Source organism: Amblyomma mixtum, chromosome 1, assembly GCF_055824585.1.
Source record: "Amblyomma mixtum isolate Tamu chromosome 1, ASM5582458v1, whole genome shotgun sequence".
In the NCBI taxonomy this organism is placed as follows: Eukaryota; Metazoa; Arthropoda; class Arachnida; order Ixodida; family Ixodidae; genus Amblyomma; species Amblyomma mixtum.
The window spans coordinates 313,739,773-313,761,359 of record NC_143012.1 but is presented as its reverse complement, the minus strand read 5'-3'; positions in this window follow the sequence as shown (position 1 = coordinate 313,761,359).

The window sequence follows — 21,587 nt, the reverse complement described above, 5'->3', positions numbered from 1 at the left end:
GCTACATTCATCCCCTCTCGCCACACTACCCTCTCTCCTTCTACGGTAACCATCCTTCTCCCCCTTCTTCCGGAGTAACTGCCTTCCAGGCGGTTCCCGTGGCAACCAGTCTCCGCTTGTGCCTTACGCCCACGCTTTTCCTTCCAAGGTTCTCATTCATCTTCGCGGCAAAAATGGCACGAGAGTTCCCAACTACGTTAACGGAGTGTGGCCACTGTTTATTCGATATGTGAAAATAAGGAGTTTCGCACTCATTGGTTTCAGCGGGCTGCCGGCAGTAACTGATTGTATTGCGTGCAGTGCACATGGGCATGCACCAGAGTAAGTTGGAAAGGATTACTGCGGGAAGCTAAGATATGAAAAGTTCACGACAACTGACGCAAACCACATAAAAGGAGCCTGAAAGAAATCGAGTGCAGCGCATGGACGGCTGACATTTGCTAAGTGGGCTTGAACCCTGGTTCGTTTTTTTCACTGGCGAAGCACGCGTGGAATATTCTCGATCTTCGTAGTTTCTTCAGGCATAGTCGGCACTAGCACGAGGTCGAAGCCACGGCTTATCTTTGAGCGCCCGGAACAGATTCGCCACTCGCACCGCGCGCGCCCGCTTGGAAGCGCGGCCCGAAGGTCAGTCTCCACTGCGCACCAATGCAAGCGCCCCCGCACAGGCGCTGCGAACGAAGTAATAACGCGAACGCCGCACTTACTGTCGTCCAGCCAGCGCGACTCAGACTTCCTCGCCCGCCCAAGAGCGCGGAAGTCTTTCACCCTCACGCTCCATACCCAGGTGCCAAGTGCGCGTGGGAGACGGGCGCCACTATCGGCTCAAGCAGCCGCTTCGCGGTGATGGGCTGCATATTTTTGAGAAATACTGTATGTATGTTGTCCATGAAGACGTTTATGAAGAACTCTTCGGCCGGAAGGGACGCCACTGCTTTGCGACATTCCCTGCGAAACGGTGGTGGGCTGAAGCCTCGGGGTGAGAAATCGCCACCTTCCAGAAGCGCCACCCACCCACCCAACGACGTGGGCCTGGGCGAAAAAGTGGTGCCGACGAGGACACCAACGACGAAGCCGGATTTTCTACAAAACAGGAGCGTTAGCGTTAAAACTAAATGGAGCTCACCAACATCCGCCGGTGGGTGAGCGGTCAGAAAAACCTTCACCCACCAGAAGCTCACGCAGAAGCGGAACGAAAACGGAGGCGAAGTCAAGTTCAAAGACGCAATGTGAAGGCGGCAATGTAAAAATGAAATGTACAAACAATACTGCGAACGCCCATTTTCAGCGTCACATCGTATGATCGCCCGCCAGTTCTAAAATGCTTCGCTGGTAAAAAAATTCTCCTATTTTGAGAACGAACTGAAATCACCTGACCGGAACATTGCTATTGGCTGGAAGGAGGTGACGTCACAAGACGGGATCATGCCCATTGGCTGGAGGTAAGTGAAGTCGTCAGAAGGGAGCATTTCCATTGGCTACAGGGAACCGACGTGACAAGACGGGAGCATTTCCACTGACATTGGAGAGGCCTTTGCCCTGCAGTAGGCGTATTAAGGTTGATGATGATGAAGATTCTCACTGGCTGCAGAGAAGTGACTTCACAAGACCATAGCGTTTCCATTGGCTGGAGGGAAGTGGCGTCACCAGACGGGAGCATTCCCATTGGCTGGAGGGAACCGACTTCACCAGACGGCAGCATTCCAATTGGCTGGAAGGAACTGACGTCACCATAGGGGAGAGTCGCGTCAACAAGTATGAGGCCGTGATGAGGAAAACATGGACTGATTTAGTGGCAGTAGTGTCGCGGTTCAATGCGCTGCCTTGAGCCAGCAGGAACATACGCGAGGGTCCAGCGCGAGGAGGGAGCCCAGGCAGGATGCTGCTAGGTGTTGTCTTCATGGACGGCCGCTGCCACCGGTGCTGCGCGAGACCAGTGCTGCTTCTACAGCAGCATTCCTATTGGCTGGAGGAAACTGACTTCACAAGACGGGAACATTTCCACTGGACAGAAGTGACGTCCCCAGCCAGAAGTTACGTCACTTTCAGTAAACACGCCACCAGCTTTTAATGCTATCGCATTGCTAACCATGTAAATTGGTTAATAATAATAGGTAAATGTAATAGGTAAATAGGTCCACGGGCATTTTTTTTTTTCACCCTGGCTCCAGCAAGACCGCTTCCGGCGGTGACGCAGCCCTCGTCGACTTGATATAGTCGGACTGACACCGTCAGAAAGATCACATTACACGAAAAGCCGTTACATTGAGATTACCCGCTATGGACTTAATTTAGCTTACCGTCACAGCACCAGCTGGAGCACTCCTTGTATCATATCAGATCGTAAATCGTGGCCTGCAAATCATCTGGGTGCTATGCATTGCCACGTGCTTTTCCCATGCCATCTGCGTGCACTGACCCCTTTCCACCTTCGGGTATAAATAACTCCGATCAATTGATCAGGGCGTTCACTGTTTCTTGACAACCTGGCTGTTCACTTTTGTCGTTCCACTCAAGGACGATACATGGCGCCAGAAGTGGGATGCAATGGAGCAAGTAAGGCAGTCGGAACCCCTGCGTTTGACAACGGACGGAGGACGGAATTGGAAGCTACTTCGTCGGAAGTACGAATTTTTTCTTCGAGCCATGGCATGCGATGACAAACCAAGATCAGAGGCGTCAAAGACGGTCCTGCTGCTCAGCGTTGCGGGTGAGGAAGGCTTGGACGTTTTCAACAACTTCGTGTTCACACGAGAAGAAAGCGAGGAAGACTGCGCTGATAATATATACGTTTCTATGGAGGTGCGTGGCGAGTTACCAACATATAGAGTTGCTGTTGCGCCATACTACTACAGGATATTTCATAACAACGGAGTATTTAATCACTGAATCCTCCCAAGCGCAGCCCAACGGCTGCAAAAGAAAACTACAGAGCTTCCACAGAAACTGCGCACTTGAAGAAAATTCTTCCTGGTCCGGAAATCGAACCCGCCACCACCGCCTCACCGGAGCTGTCGCTCTACCTTATTACAAATCTACTCTACCCAGGGGGATCCTCCTAAGCGTTGGATCAACACTGTGCTCACTTCGAGTAGTTGTTCAATTCGCTCTCATCCATAGGCTAGCCTTCCTGGTTACCTCAGTTGGCAGAGCGACTGCTCCGGTGAGGCGACGGTCCTGGGTTCGAACCCCTGAGTGAAACGAATTTTTCTTCAATCACAAAGTTTGCATTGAAGGTGTATATAACTTTCCTTGGAGCCGTATGACTGCGCTCTGGTGGATAGTAGTTGCTCCTTTATTCCCCTAAACATCGGACCAACTATTAGGCTTCAGGGAGAGAAACATGCCTTGAACTTATTATTAAAGCTGGAGACGGCCATTGACGAGTTATATGTGCTCGTGTAACTTGTAGAAGGGCGGCGGGAAGCAGTAGGAATTGCAGCGGAAGGATATGCTTAGTCTCAGAGGGTGGTTAGCTCTGGCTTTCCGCTCTTACTGAATCCTTGAATCGATACGTATGTGTCGTAAAAACCTCTGATACTGCGTCATTTTCCTGCGCATTCTACAGACTATTCTGCTTATTTTTGTTATATCCTATAAGTATTCGCTATAGCGACTGTCTTGCAAACAATGCCACGTGGCCAGCCATCAAAAGGCGCAAGAAACATGGTCCCTGAAAGTGGACTCGTGTGCAAATGGATGCCCTGATTCTAACCCTCTTACTTCGGGACTTCTCCGGAACGTCGTCTCGTGTCCGCTATGAAAACCTTGCCTATTAAATTTTCCCAGCACACCATCTATGCATCCCACTGCTACGGATGTTAATAAAAAAGAAAAAAAAAACAGTTGTACTCAAACATGAATTGCTGGCTGCTGCCATGTCGCTTTTCAGGTGCGAGACTTTTCACCCGGCCACGTGTGCAGGCATATCTTCCTTCACTGGCATCCATATGGTATCACTGCCGCGTGCAGCTTTACCTCGAGTCATGACCTTGTGCCTACTTTTTCTGCGCAGATGCCGAGCAGGCCCGAGACCCCTACGTGCACATCCTTCGCGAAAAGGCAGGACCACTGGTCCGCAAAGATTCCCACAAATCTTAGGACCGCCATGGAGGATTTCACGTTGATAAGCAATAAAAATTGTGAAATCACTTGTGTAAGCCAGCTTCAATACATTTACGTTATCGTTGTCGCTGCATCCGACCGAGGCGAATAAAAGTTCTCTGTACTCGGTAGGCGACAGATTACTTTCCGTGTAAGTGGGGTGAAGCATAGAGTAATGGTATGCTTATGCATTCTGTTCTGTATTGTTGTAAATACGAACAGCCCTATAATCCTTTATCTGAAGAGATTAAAGCTAAAGCAGCGATCTTCATATTAACTCAGTCTGTAGCCTAGAAAGATAATGCTCCCCAGAAGATATTCTCAGTACAGAACAGGTTATATATCGCACAACGATATGCTACCGGAAGCCGGCAGTCCTGCTAAGCCCAAGTTGACCGGTTCTCTGTAAACCGGATCATCTTTCGTTGGTTCCGGGTTCAAACCGCGGAGGAGGACGAAATTTTATCTAGGAAGTTTTTGTGGGAGGCGTATAACTTTTGTCTGTCGATGTATGGCAGCGCTTGTGTGGTTGGCAAGGAGTAATTACTCCCTTATCACAAATCTACTCCAGCTTGGGGGATTTTTCTAAAACTTTCCACCAAAAACGAGTTGAATTTGCGCATATTGTCCTGGTGATATACATTTGACAGTGGAGCATAAGCGCGGAAGGACACGTGCCTTTAACACTTTCGAGAGGCTTGGGTCTGCCACGTCGAAAACGACTTGTACAAGACGAATGGGTCGTAATGAGTGTTTTGTCCTTAGTTAGGACTCGCCAAGGAATACAAGGATGCATGGAATAAAACTCCATGCTGGGACCGCTACACACCGGCGCTTAGGTATGGTGTGGTGTGGTGTGGTGTGGTGTGGTGTGATACGGTATATACGGTATGGTGTGGTATGGTATCGTATGGTATGGTGTGGTGTGATATGGTGTGGTGTGTTATGGTATGGTATGGTATGGTATGGTATGGTATGGTATGGTATGGTATGGTATGGTATGGTATGGTATGGCATGGTATGGTGTGGTGTGGTGTGATATGGTATATACGGTATGGTGTGGTATGGTATCGTATGGTATAGTGTGGTGTGGTGTGATATGGTGTGGTGTGTTATGGTATGGTATGGTATGGTGTGGTGTGGTGTGGTATGATGTGATATGGTATGTGTTATTATTCTCGTTCTTTCTGGAAGCGAGAAACAGACACAGAAAGGCGCACGGGCACACAGGACAATTTAACGCACTCGCAACTATTTTTTGAAGCTCGAAAACTAACAAAACACACATTTGTTGATTTGATTTCATTCATTTTTCATTTAAAGAAAATGGTGAAAACTGAGGCAAAAGCTGCATAAAGCAGCTTGAAAGGCCCTCAGTCTCAGTACAATGGCAGCAGCAGAGGAAACACATGCACAGTTTCTTATAACGCTGTTAATGGATAAAATGAGTCAGCTTAATAGCTTAAACAACCTGATAAATTGAACAAAAGCTTGATAAATTAATCAGCAATTGATCGCACACACATTGGAAGACATTGGTGTATGATTTTGTGGGCGTTCCACAAACATGTATAACAAACAACGCATACATACAGACACCTTTTGAAGAAATTGGTCAAGAGAGAAAAAAAATAATTCAATGAAGTTATGTATGTTGAGCGCAACAGGAAACACGTAGAAACAAAAGTTGGGAATTAAAGAATAGAAACAGAAGAAAAATGCGAAAAAGTTTAATTTTTTTTTGCCTAATTCCTGATCTTTTAAGAAACAGTACTTCAGATCTTATGAGAGAGATGCAAGTATTGCTCACGTTGATTGCACCTGCCTTCGCGGCATTGTATGCCTCGACTGTATGACGCACTCGTTGAACTTTATGCTTAATAATGTACGTCTCGTTAAAATATCAAGGCAGCAAGAAGAATCGCAAGATCGAGGGTGAGCGGAAAGATGGGAATGTATATCCTTTTTTCGATGGATCCTTGTCGTGCATTAACCCTAAAGTTCAAATATTGGCCGGTTTGGCCATTGTAACTCCAGCGCACGACGCCAGAATTCTGTACTCGACAGCACCAATACATTACAATACGATGCAAAACTTTTTATGATTTACTGCGCAGCCGCCTGAACATTACTTGATTCCTACTCTCTGCACAGCTGCACAAATAGCTGCTGTTCTATTCGGGACTGAGATTAGCGGTTTCACTCGCACCGGCTAGCTGTACTATTCAGAGAATAGTACAGTTAACTGTTGTTTTTCATTACGTTCTTGGAGCGTCAATTCTCTACAAATGTAGCCAGCCTAGGCTATGACGGGGACGCTCTTGTCTCTTAAAGGTGCAGGGAAGAGGAATCCGAACTCGTCTTTTTGCAGCGGGAATTCAATCTACACGTTCCGAGCATTCTTAGAAGCTTCGATTTATTGCCCTGTGTGGCCGATTTCCCTAATTAAATCGAATTAACGTCCGGCTGCCGCCTTTACTTTTTGAATTCTCCCCGTACGGTGGGCGGAGTCGACCAACGCGTGGAGTGCCTTTCACCCAGTCCCGTGGCGGCTTGCCGCTCTGCCATCGGCGGAGTAATACGTAGTAATCCGTAGTGGCAAATAGTCCGCACGTAGTTTTATTTCTGGGGCTTATTTTGCGGCTATATTATCTGCGAATGAAACTATTTATTCATGGAAACCTAAAAAACAAAATAAAGCGAAAGCAACGCCTCCACGCAGCTGGCTGAGAGGCACTCGATGATACAAAGCGCGAAAGGGACAGGACGAACGAAGAAACCACACGGACAGGCGCCTTGTCCGTGTGGTTTCTTCGTTCTTCCTGTCCCTTTTGCGCTTTGTATCATCTAGTCATGTACCAACTCGTCCACCAATCAATTCTTCTGAAAGGCACTCCACGCGTTGGTCGACTCCGCCCACCGTACGGGGAGAATTAAAAAAATAAAGGCGGCAGCCGAACGTTAATTCGATTTAATTAGGGAAATCGGCCACACAGGGCAATAAGTCGAAGTTTCTAAGAATGCTCGGAACGTGTAGATGAGTTCCCGCGGCAAAAAGACGAGTTCAGATTTCTCTTTGCACCTTTAACAGAGTGGGAGATTTTTGTGCCGTGGGGCAGAGGGTGAGAGTTAAGGCAAGTTCAAGTAGAGTTTAAGAAGAACGTTCACTAAGGTGTCGCGGTTCGCCTTTCTTCGCCTTGAGGTGAGGCGAGGCAGCGCATAAACGCGGTACAGCGACAGTAGGGCTGACAGCGGTGTTGACTTGCAAGCATTCTTTTGCTCTGTGGGCGACAGCAGCAGCATGCACGCCAGAGCATAGCTCAAAAAAAAAAAAAAGGGAAGAAACCCTGCCATAGGAGGCCTTTTTTTTTACGTAATCACTAGCTAAGGAACTGAGTCGTTTGGAAGCCCGGGGACACCGAAAATTGACTCACATACTTCCCGCCGCTCTTAGTGACGAGCTGTGCATGCTTCCTGGCATTCCATGTTTATGCTGCTGTAAAAAAAAAAAAGACTTTAAATAGATTATGGCGGCCGAGGTGAAAAGATTAAAAATTAAAATTTCCAACGAGTACAACTAAATATAACCTTCTATAGGACTTAGTGCAATGAACTGCCAAGGGCTTTTGGTGTGTTCGGTTGTTTACGGTGCATGCTCGCCCAAAAAGGTATTTAAAATAATTTAACATATCGTCGATGCAAAAAGTTTCGCACGATCCTGAAAGCAGATTTTGTGCAGACCTTGGCAGAGGCAAATCTGTGCTAATCTCTTTATGCCTCGTTTGTTCCGCCTTTATTCTTTTTGAACTGCCCACCTGACTTGTTTTACGGTGGTCAAAAAGTAGTTGAACGCTTAGGCTTGCTAACAGCTGTCTTGAAATTGTGCGTTACTTTTTGCATATCACGAATGTGTTTCATGCTTGTCGTGGATAACTGCTCAGGATATCGCGCAGGTTGCTCCGTCCATATTTCGAACAACGAAAAAATCTTCCGGGATGCTTGACAGCAGCAGCCTCTTCGAAAGTCTTGTTCACCAACACTTTTTTTTTTTTTGCAGGGGGGGGGGGGGGGGTCAATTTGACTGCACGACCCGGACATGAAGGGGATGCAAAAGGATTGTGGGATCGCGCACAAGTCGTACACTCTAAAGCCACAAAGAAGTTGAAGTGCCAGACGGGTAAGTCTTTTCGGAGTAACTGTGTCTTGGCCACTCCCCCGTAGTGGGTATGTGCCATTCTACTTGAGGCCAACCAACCAACCAACTGGGTCGACACAGCTACTGCTCTCTGAAAAGACCAATAAAATTACTCCCTCAGAGCCTACTAGCGCCTGTGTTGTCTTTCTCTACCCTGCCGTCCTTGTTTTTTTAGCGCTACTACTATGTCCTCTGTTACGACCCATCTTGAGACCCGAGATGAAACAAAGGGAGATTCAACGTAGCGGCAATTTTGACGGGTCGTTTGACTTCAACTTGACCCCACGATGACCTCACAGAAAAGGGTGACTTTCTGGGAAGTGGCCAATGAGGCTCTTCCCACACTCGGCTCGGCGAAAACGACCTCCCCTTCAAGAAGCAACCGACGACAGGAGAAGAAAGGGTGTCCCTCGTCTTGAAAAAAAAACCCGGAACGAATCAGAGGAAGCCTGCGCAGCTGCGGCTGTGACGTCAACACGACACAATGCTATTGGAATGCGGACTGCGGACTTAGGAATGCGGACTCGCCAGTTCCCACGTGCGGGCTCTAAGCAGGTGTCTTAGTTGGCAGTGACGTGCTGGTGCCGATCTTTTGTGTCGCGATGGAATGTCGCCTGGTGCAGGGGCGGAGTCTTGGGCTATATAACCTGCGACCAAAGTGGGCACGAACGCTCTGGACCTTCGGTAATAGGTTCATCCAGTGGCTCTGAGCCTTGGATAACAGGCTCATCCAGACGCTCGACGCTATGAACTCTTAACTTTTGATTCCTTGCTCTTCTTTTTGTAAATTTATGTAAATAAGTGTCTCAGTTTCTTGCCATTAAATCTGCTTGTTTTTGTAATCGCCAACCATCTGAAGTTCAGACAGTTCCTTCATTCCGGACGAGCCCCCTTGGAGACGCAACAACTGGCCACGCTACCTCGAGCCGTAACAAGTGGTAGCAGCGGTGGGATCTGCTACCTCGTGACGCAACAACTGGTGGCAGCGGTGGGATCTGCTACCTTGCGTCACAACAACTGGTGAACAGCGGTGGGGTCCGAAGCCGTGGGATCCGAAGCCGTGGGATCCGAAGCCTTGGGATTCGAGGCCTGGAAGTCCCGACATCTGTGGAACAAAGACTGGTGAGATACGAAGACCCAACAACTGTGGATCAGCGATGAGAATCTGAAGCCACAAGCGACGACAACGGTCGGCCAGCGAGAGTGCAGCTGTCTTGGACATGATCACGTGTGTGGGTGAGTGCTTGGCTTTTCCTTTGATGTGGACCAGGTTCTAAAAGAGGGTTAAAATTTAGAACTGGTAGACACCTGTGCTTAAATCTTACAGGTTTGGTATTTTTGCATAGTTGTTTTGGAAATAGCTCAGACTCAGAACTATCATGGACCTACAGAGACTGCAGGAGTCGGACCTGTTGCTGTTGTGTGAGGAATTGGGGATTGAGACAAGGGGTTTGGCACGAAAACCCATGATAATTCAGGCCATTACTGATTTGGGGGCAGATGATGAGGAGCTCATTGAAGAGTGGAGTCTCATCGAACAAAAAAAGGAAGAGCAGCTCAGACAGCAAAAAGAGCAGGAGAAAGAGCAGCTCAGACAGCAGAAAGAGCGAGAAGAAGAGCAGCTCAGACAGCAGGAGGAGCGAGAGAGAGAGGAAAAATGGCGTCAGCGCGAACGTGAGAGGGAAGCAAAACTACTGAAGCTAAGGGCTGAGCTCAGTAAGTTAGAAATGGAGTTGAGCAAGAGGTCGGGCGGTTGTCCCCAGCAAGTGGTACCTCTTCTCAACAAGGAGGCAGGCGAGAGGTGTGAAACTATTCCGCAGAAAAGCCTCCGTGTGGATAAAGAACAAGAAAGGCGAAAGCTTCGCGAGGAAAACGAAAGGTGTGACGCGCTTACTGTTAACCCTGAGACAGATAGCGCGTTGGCAGATAAAACTGAGGTCCCGCGCCAGAAAGAATGCAGTGAGGTTCGGTGTGCACGCGATGACAGAACCAGACAAGGGACACCGCTGGTGCAGCTGGCGAGCACTAGCAGTCAAGAAGTTGAGGCGCCGGTACTAAGCGGCACAAAGAGTGAACGGGAATTGCCTGACGGCAACAGTGAAGCGCCAGGCAGGAGCTCAACGCTCGCCGGAAAGTGCCGTACAGACGAGATTGTTTCTGTTGCCCGGAATGAGGAGGATGCTGCTCCGATAGTAAAACAGCAGGAAAATGAGCTTTGCAGCTCAGACGAAACCACCGGAGTAGACGATTCGTCAGTTAATCCGCCGCCTAGCACTCAGAGTAAAGCACGAGTAGCGTCGCTACCCAAGAAACATCGCGAACGCGACAAGCAATTGAGAAAGGCTAGGGCAGAGATTAATGCTGATGCGAGGGCCGGCAAATTAACGCGGGACAGCACCGCGAGAACTGTTGAGGGAAAGGGAAAACCCACAGTGTCATTTTCCCGAAGGCGGATGGGCACGATGAAAGCCCAGGTGACTGCCCTTGCGGGCCGAAAGAGCGACAGACGGCGTGGTCGTTGGACACGAGACGCATGCTTTGCGTTACGAAGAATAGGGCTCGACAGCCACACAAAGGGTCGCCGCAGAGAGCGCGTGAGTCGGAGGGAGTCGCGGCAAGCAGGGACAGGGAAATGGAGGAGGCACCCTTTCCGCAGTAGATCGAGCGGAGGCGGAACCAATCAACTTCGCAGTTTTCTTGAAGCACCTGCTTGTAGACCGGCCATCCGACCACGACCTCGCAGGGCGCGGCTAAAGGTTGTCCAATTCGGGGAATAAGTGTTTGCCTTTTTTTTTTTTGTGCATTGACTCACTGAAAAAAATGAGACAAGGGTGAAGGCAAACGAGTTTCCAGTTTTTAGTGGTAAGGCTGAGTGGTCTTTGTAAAGTTTGTGATTTTCACTCAGTTATGCAGCTTTTGGAGCTGTTTACTTTTTTTTGTACATGCAGGAAGGGACGCGGACTGCTTACCTGTTCTTTTTAAGCAGTCCGGAATGCTCTTTATGAACCAAAATTGCTACTGTAAGTTTTTTCGTGCGTTTTTGAAAGTGAAGGGCACAGTAGCAGGTTCGGGTTTTCTCAGCTTGCGTGGGTCCTGGGAGTTTTCAGTATGAGCTATTCACAATGGCTATACTAACCGGATTATAGCACCCTCTTTTGGAACTGGTTTGCTCGGAGGGAAGTTGAGTGCTTGCTTGCGCATGTGGTTGGAGTTTCAGAGACGCCTCAAAGAATTTGGCCGGCGTAATAGAAGACCACGTTGCGAGCGGCAGAGGGCTTCTGGCATACTTCTGGCATGCTTCTGCAAGTCGTCTCTTCGTGCAGCAGCGATGACTGCTACTCGCCGAGACTCGTCTGGCGGGGGAGGTAGCTGTTACGACCCATCTTGAGACCCGAGATGAAACAAAGGGAGATTCAACGTAGCGGCAATTTTGACGGGTCGTTTGACTTCAACTTGACCCCACGATGACCTCACAGAAAAGGGTGACTTTCTGGGAAGTGGCCAATGAGGCTCTTCCCACACTCGGCTCGGCGAAAACGACCTCCCCTTCAAGAAGCAACCGACGACAGGAGAAGAAAGGGTGTCCCTCGTCTTGAAAAAAAAACCCGGAACGAATCAGAGGAAGCCTGCGCAGCTGCGGCTGTGACGTCAACACGACACAATGCTATTGGAATGCGGACTGCGGACTTAGGAATGCGGACTCGCCAGTTCCCACGTGCGGGCTCTAAGCAGGTGTCTTAGTTGGCAGTGACGTGCTGGTGCCGATCTTTTGTGTCGCGATGGAATGTCGCCTGGTGCAGGGGCGGAGTCTTGGGCTATATAACCTGCGACCAAAGTGGGCACGAACGCTCTGGACCTTCGGTAATAGGTTCATCCAGTGGCTCTGAGCCTTGGATAACAGGCTCATCCAGACGCTCGACGCTATGAACTCTTAACTTTTGATTCCTTGCTCTTCTTTTTGTAAATTTATGTAAATAAGTGTCTCAGTTTCTTGCCATTAAATCTGCTTGTTTTTGTAATCGCCAACCATCTGAAGTTCAGACAGTTCCTTCATTCCGGACGAGCCCCCTTGGAGACGCAACAACTGGCCACGCTACCTCGAGCCGTAACAAGTGGTAGCAGCGGTGGGATCTGCTACCTTGCGTCGCAACACCTCTCAATCCAAACACCAACTAGCCCAACTTTCTGCCTTAAACTCTCTCAGAGACTGATTACAACAGGAGATCAGCTGCGTTTAGTCTGAGCACGGACTAAGCATTCGTTCTGAAAACTAAGTGATCCAATCACTCCCCTTTTAAACGGCTTTGGACTAGAGTGTAAGTGCGTTTTCGATACTATTTTATGATGTGAAAAATAAACGGGTGTTATCACCATGAACAAAAAAGAAAGTTTGCAGAAGTTTAAATGCTTACAGCATCTGCGTCAGTGGCATTGAATTGCGTTGTACAACATCATGTTATGATTCACCAACTCGTCCAGTCGTCCAGGGTCCTAAGAATCAATACTGACTTCAAACACCTGCATCTTATTTCTGGAATATGCGACCCATAAAAAAAGCTCTCAAGCTTGAGAGTACGAGCGATTTATACGAGCCACATTCCTGCAAAACTCAGAGGCCACCTGTAAGAGGCACTGGCCAAACTTCTCCACACGGTCACACTAGAGTGGGATCCTGGACGGGCTGGCATCCAAAGCAATGGGGTGATGCATCGCCTCGCCCCACGGACCACGGGCTTCAACACCGTGCGACTGGGGTCTCCTAGCCTTATCCATCAATGTGAAACATTGCCTATTCATTACAAACACACCTCAATCACGCCGCGACGGAGAGGAGGAAGGTGGGAGCGAAAAAAACAAGAAAAGTGCCGTTGTGGAGAGCTCCGGAATAATTTCAACGGCCTGGGGATCATTAACGCGCACTGATATCAGAGGTCACGTGGGCGTTTTCTGAGTTCCGCCCCAGTCGATTGAAATTATTCCGAAGTCTTCCTGGACGACAATCAAAGCGCTGCGCGAGAGGGCCCTGCTGCAGAGTGGTTGGCTGTGGTACGTGAAGTTCGTCTGTTCGCGTTGCCATCGCCTCAAATCACGTTGGAGGGTGCAGATTTGCTTCGCTCCGACGAAAAGTTTCAGAAGATAACGAAATTGGGATAACTTGATGCAGGAACGGATCGGGATTGCGTGTTAGGAATAGTTGGAATCGCGTTCGAGGGTGAATTGCTTTCTCTGACGAATAGTTTCGGAATATTACGGAATCGGGATAAGTTCGTCCTCTTGATGCAGGAACAAATCAAAATAGCGGATTTGGAATAGTTGCCACGTTGATAGCCGAAGAAGTGCGGCAGGAACAGCCTTACAAACTTAATGCTTAAAGTAAGGTTTATTTGTTTATGGCGTTTTGACTTCCCAAAGCGACTGAAGCTGTGAAGGTTGCCGTAATAGAGGGCTCCGGATAATTTTGACGACCTGAGGTTCTTTAACGTGCACTAACATCGCACAGTGCGCATGCGTCTATAGCATTTCGCCTCACTCGAAGTGCGACCGCCGCGGTCGGGATCGATACCGCGTCTTTCAGGTGAGCAGCCAAAAACTATAACCACTGAGCGACAGCGGAGGCTGAAGCTTTGCGAACCAGTCGGGGTCGGGTCTGCGAACGCTCTCCCAGTCCGCTTTGGTTGGTGCCGGTATACAAGGGCCGCTTGAATAGCTTGGCAGGCCCAGACTGTGTTGTTGCTAAATCCCCACAGAGTAGGCATCCTGGGCGATAGTGGGTTGAGTGAATACGGTGAAAACGAGAGAGGTAGGGAAAAGTCTGAGTCTGGAGCATTCAGAGACAGACCGCCTCGGCCTGTGAGAGGCGACGGGGAGGCGATGGAAAAGCGCTGCGCGTCGCGCTTTAGTAGTCGAGCACGTCCCGGTACGCGGGTTGCACAAGGATGAAAGCTTTCGGAGGCGGGCCTGATGAATCCGGCGTGGAAAACGCTCGGTAGGAAAGAGCCAGGCATGTGCCTGTTGGTGGCCGTCGAGCGCGCCGTGTCCCGGGGTCTAGAGGACCGTGGTCGGTAAGGCGGGAGTGGTGGGATGTCGAAGGAGAGTAGCGGTGGTGTGGTCAACAACTAGGTCGCTGTACCCACGACAGGAGGAGGCCGAGTCGGTAAAGACAAGATAAGGTGCGGAGGCCCCAGGGATAGTGACGTCAACTACTCCGCCAACTGAGCGTTGTGGCTACGGAGCGAGCCTGCCGTGAGAAGGCAACCCACGTGGCCGACCACGACTGCCGTGAAGCCGCAGGCAAGGGAAATATTTCGCAAGTTTTTAAAGGGAGACTGAAGCACTTTTTTTGAAAATCAGGCTGGCAGCGGCGTCCTATAGTTTTTCATGCTGTATGCTCGAATATCGCATCCAAATAAGGCAAAAACAAGCGCGAATTGCCTTTTTTAGCAGAAATATGCGGCCTCTGCCGCGGGGCACGCCGCGCGGCGCGCCGCCGCCCGTGATTGGTCAAGCGAGGTCGTGACGTCACTTTGAGGATTGGAGAAGCTGCCGATGCGGATCCGGCGCTGCGCTGAGTGCAGATCGCAGCTTTCCGTGGCGTTGTAAAAGCGAATATGGCGACTATTTTTTTACTGACCTCTAAATAAAAGGATACTACAGTTTGTTCATTCCACGCATCACCTCAAAGCAAAAAAGACACGAGCAATAAATTCTACGCCTAGCACAAGCATACGCTAGCGTGAAAGACACGTACGCAGATCATGCGTGAAAGGTGCCAGCACAACCTCGGCTGGTATTCTCGGAAAGGAAGGGGTGCGAACAATACTCAAGTCAATTACCACCACCGGACGCCTCCTGGCTCGCCCGAAAGAGCGTCATCCTAAAGAAAAGGCCCAAAGCGCTGTGTACAAAAAATCCTGTTCTCACTACCCGGCGTAGGTTGGGGCAAGAAAGTATTTCAAGGAAACGATGAAGCAGCACAAAGCTGATGTCAAAATTAGCGAAGCGCAGTGGCCAAGCACTGCGAGGCATGTGACCACAGGATATTGAAGGAATCATTGTGCGCTGGAAACCAAGCTAAATACGCGCACAAGGCTGCTGCTTCACTCGTGGCGCGTTCAGCAGATGCCAGAAAATATTAATCGCTGGCTCGGAAACGTTCGCCCTTCCTAGATTTGCAGTTTATGTTCAGTGAAGTAGTGGCCAACTATATGTGTGTTTAAAAGCCAAGCTAGCTGCAACTCGTTCGCTGCCACAACTTGAAGAAGAAACCGACTAAGGTTGCGAGACATGATGTTTTTTTGCAAAAACTTGGTTGGCATTCATTTCTCTGTTAAATTTGCATCCGAAATCAGAACGTCGAACGCTTTCATTTTAATCGCTTAGATACGATTAAACGAGATGCCGCATATGAAGAGCTTCAATACTTGCTTGCTTTGCTTTATTGTGTTTTGCTTTGCTTGCTTGCTTGGACACGTCGAACCGAGTACAAAATCACTAACCGAGCCTTGCTGAGCACGCCTCAGGTGGTCTGGCCGCACCTATAAGCTGAGAAGAGCAACACATGCTTGAGCCTCTATTAGGTTTCTGCAGGGGCGTGTTTCTAGTGAGCATGTTTCTGCTTTTAGAAGAGGCGCTTCTTCGAAATGTTGACACGCCTCTCATGCGCGAGGAAATGAAAGGAACTGCGTCATGGTTCAGCCGCGACCGAAATCTCCAGAGATCACATTAGGGACAAGCTCTGCATGTAGCCGGTGTCACGAAAGTGCTTCGAGCACGCTTGCTTTGGTCGGCTTGAATTCTTCGTCAAAGCAGCGAGCGCTTGCGCTGCGAGCGTATGATCTTGCGGAAAACAGTGGAAGACGACACAGTCGCGGGCGTAGTTGTTCGTGGACACGAAAGCAGAGTAGTACCTCGTGTTGAATCTGATTCTCAAGGTCGGCTGACACGCTTTGTACGTCACAACGCACGCAGTACGAGGAACAACGCATGCAGCACGAAAAACAACGCGCGCTGAAAGCTCTCTCGGGTGCGCCGAAGTATCCCCGGCTCCTCAACGTGACGTCACGTTGGCCGACATGGACGAGGTTTCCCTCTCCGCTGTTCTCCTCTCCTGCGGTCTCGTGCGGCGCGGGAGATTTAAACATCGCATTTTTAATTGGTGATTTCGCCACTGTTTTGGCCAAAATCGAAAAAATAATTTCACAGACGTGATTAGCAATGACACTACTTCAAAACCCTAAAAAATTAGCTGATTCGAAAACCGCCTCAGTCTCCCTTTAAGGTGCGCCCGTTTCGTCAATGGCGTAGTACTTCCATAAGATCTTCGTTGATCAAGAGGTGCGCACCTATATACGCATGGCAATGAAACTACGCCTATGTCCAAGGGCAATGACGGTAAAACACCGAGGAATTGATGGAGCAGTTCGAAAGGTTTTGCGAAAATATGACGCTTTTTTTCCATGACTAGAGATAAAGGCTTCAGTCTCCATTATATGAAATCACGTAGTAATTCATTGTCTTTTTTTGACATTGGCAGATTCTAATGTGTATGTGTATATATACAGGGTGTTTCACCTAAGACTTTACGCAATATTCAAAAATAGGCGTTTTGAGTTAGAAGAGCGCTTTTTTTCGGCATAACAGTGTCAGCGATGTAGTACATCAGAATAGAGCTAAGACGTGCTAACTAGCAGGCTGGATAACTATTATGCATTTTTAACTTTTTTACTATCACTCTTAGGCTCCTTAATTATTGAGAGGCTTGTAGCCCACCGCGAGTGATATATATATATATCTATCTCGCTATAGAATAGTGTAAGCTGTGACCATTAGGCGTGCGTTAACATTCGAAATTTTCCAATAGCAAGTAGACTATCCTGCTATTCGATTCGCTGAACGAATAAAGTAGAGCGTGTTCAAATAATTCGGAACGAATCGAATTATTCCTCAAGTCTTCGAATAATTTCCGAATAATTGGCATCAAGTTCGAATAGGTCACTCTCCAGCTCTTTTCGACGATGGTTGCAAAAGCAGGGAGCATCGCGACGCCCCACAGCACGCTGGAGCGTTGGGTCTCTACGGCAAGGGCGGCTTAGCGTCGTGCTGCGGTCCGTTCGTGAAACAATGTTCACAGGTTCGATATTGCGGTCATAGAAATATACGAATGGATGGATGGAAGACAGGAGCGTCCCCTTCGAAACGGGGTGGTGGCAGTTGCCACCATGCTCGGTTTTTAAGCATGAAATGCTTTTAGCCCCCGTTGTCGGCAGTGTGGTGACGTCACGCCGAGACCGAGATCCACTCATCCGGGCACTGAAATCCACTCATCCGGGCATTGAAATCCACTCATCCGGGCATTGAAATCCAGTCATCCGGGCACTGAATTCCAGTCATCCGGGCTCTGAAACGAGAACATCCTGGCACCGTACGAGACTTAACGAGATTTAACGAGACTCTCTAAGCCCTCCTTCGCGACCGGCATGCAAGCGCCGGTTGGTCTCCAAACGAGACAAAAAATAACTGCTGCCAGTGCCTTCTCAATGTTTATCAAGATATCAATGGAGCTGTGCGTTTGATAATGCACGGACTTATAATTTCCGATTTCTAATAACCGTGCAAAAAGCACATAAATGCCACGATACACTTGGTTGTCGTACGTGATCTCTTAGGGGCTTCGCGCATCGAAGCAAAGCCGCGCAGGCGGACAGGGGCCCGGGGGAGAAGCGCTGCGTTCAAAGGGCAAGGCATCGCGCCGAACGGGTGGTGGCGTTCCTCCCTTCCTTTACGGTGCGGTTCGGGTGTCCACCGAGATGGCAGAGAGTTACTCCACCATTTCCTTTCCTCAAAAAACCTTGCGTTCAAATGGCAAGGCATCGCGCTGAACGGGTGGTGGCGTTCCTCCCTTCCTGTACGGTGCGGTTCGGGTGTCCACCGAGATGACATTAGGCCCGTAAACATTTCATGCTTACTCTACTCTCGGTTACGGGAGAGGCAGAGAATTTTTTCTTCTTTATTTTTGTTTTATTTGTGTCGTTAAAATTCACCATTTTCTTTCAGTACGGTCTTCTACACTTCTAACCTTATGTCACTATCTGCTTTTGAGCCACCATTCTTCCAATTACTTTTATGCGAAGCATATTACTAGAGCTACACTACAGCCCGTCGAGCACGGCGGTGGAGCTACCACCGTGACCACGTGACACCACGTCACCACGTGACACCACGTGACAACATGACGTCACAGCAGAGGAGAGATGGGCTGCCGGCTCGCGCGGTCGGCCGCGGCGGTGGAGGTTCCACATCAGAGGCGCGGCGGCTGACCACGTGACAACATGACGTCACAGCAGAGGAGAGATGGGCTGCCGGCTCGCGCGGTCGGCCGCGGCGGTGGAGGCTCCACATCAGAGGCGCTGCCTGCTGCTGCTGGGGGTACATCAATACAGTCTATAGGGAATGGTGGCGGTGGTGGAATAACTAAGGCGTTCAGTTGTTTCTGCAGATCTACGGCACACAACACATGTATCATGTGGGGGCACACGAACTTCGTGTGGTGTGCCCCCTAGTGGAGATCAGCTTTGCGTCTTTTTGACTGCCACAACTTCAACTCCATGAGTTATAGCCGCCGCTATCGCGCTGCATTGTTTCGCATGAATATCCGCTTTGGAAGATTATTCGAACAAGCAGCGGATATTGACACAAATATTCGATTCGTATTCTATATTCGGTTTCGAAACACCACTACTCGCAAGCACCTACTAAACATAGACTTTGTCCGCGTCGTGTCAACGGGACCACAAAGTTTACAGCTATCGATGTTTGTGCTGAAGGAACTTATATTTAACCGGTCAGGTGCTCCGCATCGTGAGGACGCAACGACGTTTGGCACTGCTCTATGTTTGTAGTTTGGGTGAACGTACGCCACAGGTGCCATGGTCTCGAATTTTTTTTGCTGTAATTCCGTAACAGCGTCGCACAGGAAGTGGCATTGCCCTCGTCGAGCAAATATAACTCAGTGTTCTGGCTTTGTGGGCTTGTTGGTTAATAGTCTTGAAAAACAATGTAGCGCAGCAGAAAACTAAAACACGAAGAACAGAACAGCGTCCTAGGTGTTTGTTTCTGTTTTTGTCTTCTCTTGCGCTACAGTGTTTTTCAAGAAGTATAACTCGAAATTGACTTTGATTGCGCAATTGAAGGAAAATCGTAGAAATTGAGAATGACGCCGATGAGTAGCATTACCTTCAACGTCTGCGAGTGACAAGCATTTTAAGCATGAAATGCTTTTAGCTCCCGTTGTCAGCAGTGTAGTGGCGTCACGCCGAGACCGAGAGCCAACATCCGGGCACTGAATTCCGCACATCTGTGAGCTGAAACGAGAGCATTTGGGCACCGTACGAGATTTAACGTGGCTCTCTAAGCCCTCCTACAGGACCAGCATACAAACGCCGGTAGCTTCGCGCCGAACGGGTGGTGGCGTTCCTCCCTTCCTGTACGGTGCGGTTCGGGTGTCCACCGAGATGACAGAGAATTACTGCGCCATTTTCTTTCCTCAAAAAGCCTTGCGTTCAAAGGGCAAGGCGCCGAACGGGTGGTGGCGTTCCTCCCTTCCTGTACGGTGCGGTTCGGGTGTACACCGAGATGACAGAGAATTACTGCGTAATTTCCTTTCCTCAAAAAAAGCGTCGCGTTCAAAGGGCAAGGCATCGCGCCAAACGGGTGGTGGCGTTCCGTGGACTGCCTGGCAGCGTTGCAACAGTAGAGTGGAACGCTGTCATGTTCCACTCCTAAACGCGAAGCTTAAGCGTCATTAATTTACAGTTAATTAGTATTTAGTCATTAGTCAATGATTAGTCAGTCTGTGTGTTACTCTCGCACTCGGTAACAAACAATAGCTCTTCTCATAACGGCATAACAATAGCCTTTCTTTAATAAAATTTGGCGGGGGCTTAGCTTTGGTTAAGCGTGGTAGGTTGTTGTTGTTGTTGTGACTGAGAGAAGGATGAAAAGGAAATTGCACGGGCCTGCTACTGGCTCTAGACAAGCCACCACCGCTGCCACGTGCAGATAGAGGAGAGGTAAGAGATGAGAGGAAAGAGAAAAAGGCAAGAAAAAACGCGCGTCGCAGCAACAACTGCGTCCGCCAGAGCGGACGCTGCTGAAAAAAATCAGATAAGCGGCCGAAGCCGCGCTCGCCGAAGCGAGGACGGATACTCCAGTTTTGTTTTTAAGCGTGGTAGGTTGCGAAAGCAGATGTTTTATACTGCTTATGCAGCGCCTCTAGCGGGAGGAGCGCAGCGCGCCGTGCCAAGCGGCCGCCGTTACCCGACGAGCCGAGTTGGTACTCCGTCTCTCGCTCCTGGTATGACGTCACGCTATAACGTCACTAGCGCCTCTAGCGGGAGGAGCGCGGCGCGCCGTGCCAAGCGGCCGCCGTTACCCGACGAGCCGAGTTGGTAGTCCGTCTCTCGCTCCTGGTATGACGTCACGCTATAACGTCACTAGTGCCTATAGCGGGAGGAGCGCGGCGCGCCGTGCCAAGCGGCCGCCGTTACCCGACAAGCCGAGTTGGTAGTCCGTCTCTCGCTCCTGGTATGACGTCACGCTATAACGTCACTAGTGCCTATAGCGGGAGGAGCGCGGCGCGCCGTGCCAAGCGGCCGCCGTTACCCGACGAGCCGAGTTGGTAGTCCGTCTCTCGCTCCTGGTATGACGTCACGCTAAACGTCACTAGTGCCTATAGCGGGAGGAGCGCGGCGCGCCGTGCCAAGCGGCCGCCGTTACCCGACGAGCCGAGTTGGTAGTCCGTCTCTTGCTCCTGGTATGACGTCACGCTGTGACGTAACTAGGCATGGTATGACGTCAGGGGTCATTCTAAAGGTCAAACGTGCCCAGTGGCCGCCGCTACGCGAAAAACCGTTCTCCCGCCAGATGCGGAGGCGGCTTGTAGTCATCGGCCTCCAGTAGGCCGCTCGGCCTTATCCCCCATAAGAAAACAACACCCCTGAATGTTAGGCGGACGGCTGCAGATCATATGCACGCTGCATACGGAAAAGAAAGGCACACCCTGTTGGCCTTGTTCGCCTCTGCTATCAGCGTAAGCTTGCTTCCAAGTCAACTAATAGGCGCAGTGCAGCAAATGCAACACTGCTAGTCTTGCTGCGCCACTCTACGCATTTTTAATCGTCATTTTCTGCACTGGCCTCGCCAACGCCCAGACCTCTTTTCTCACTCAACGAAACCGAATAATAGTGGACTTAATTTTCAGCGGCAGATTGAGAACCCAATAAGACATAGG